This window comes from Schistocerca cancellata, chromosome 3 (genome assembly GCF_023864275.1).
Source record: "Schistocerca cancellata isolate TAMUIC-IGC-003103 chromosome 3, iqSchCanc2.1, whole genome shotgun sequence".
In the NCBI taxonomy this organism is placed as follows: domain Eukaryota; kingdom Metazoa; phylum Arthropoda; class Insecta; order Orthoptera; family Acrididae; genus Schistocerca; species Schistocerca cancellata.
The window spans coordinates 467,582,282-467,583,205 of NC_064628.1; the positions used below are offsets into that span (position 1 = coordinate 467,582,282).

At 48.1% G+C, this 924-nt stretch overlaps 1 non-coding gene across 1 annotated transcript; it reads right to left on the minus strand.

Annotated features, from left to right (window-relative positions):
- Positions 1 to 487: 487 nt before the first annotated feature.
- Trnat-ugu (transfer RNA threonine (anticodon UGU)) lies at positions 488 to 562 on the minus strand. Its single transcript has one exon. It is a non-coding gene; the product is annotated as a tRNA-Thr (tRNA).
- Between the last annotated feature and the right edge of the window lie 362 nt (positions 563 to 924).

Here is a 924-nt window from a genome sequence, read left to right on the forward strand (position 1 = left end):
GTGACTCCCCCGACTGTCTTCGGATGGAATTTATTGACCCACTAACTTAGCGCCCGCTGCTTCGCTTGCGACGATTGTATGGTTCAAATGGCTCTGAGCACTATGGGACTTAACTGCTGAGCTCATCAGTCCCCTAGAACTTAGAGCTACTGAAACCTAACTAACCTAAGGACATCACACACATCCACGACCGAGGCAGGATTCGAACCTGCGACCGTAGCGGTCGCGCGGTTCCAGACAGTAACGCCTAGAGCCGCTCCACTACTCCGGCCTGCGATTCTATGGTCTGTAGATACGTTTCTTTTTGCTGTTTTTCTATGATTGTATATTTATTTTGTTAACTATATATGACAGTAGTATCTGTTCCCGAAAGAACAGTTACCGTCGATGACCATGCAGCTTTGCTAGAAATGAAATGATAATTAAATTGACACCCTAGCTGCAAGCAGGCGTTGATACACTTCATTGGGGACATGTTGAAAATGTGTGCCCCGACCGGGACTCGAACCCGGGATCTCCTGCTTACATGGCAGACGCTCTATCCATCTGAGCCACCGCGGGCACATAGGATAGTGCGTCTGCAGGGACTTATCCTTTGCACGCCCCCGTGAGATCCACATTCCCAACATGTCCACACCACTACATTTGTAGTGCGCCTAATAGATGTTTGCCCACCATACTCATTACTCGTGGCAGATTAATCTACCAAGTCCCGTACGAGTTCGGGCATAGCGTGTGCGTTCGCACAAGAAGGTCACAGGCCGGGAACCCATATTTTTAACTATATATGACAGTAGTATCTGTTTCCGAAAGAACAGTTACCGTCGATGACCATGCAGCTTTGCTAGGCAAGGAGGGGATTAAGGAAACATACAAAGTCATCACCTACTATTCCATTGCATTACTGCCGACAGATTACTGTGC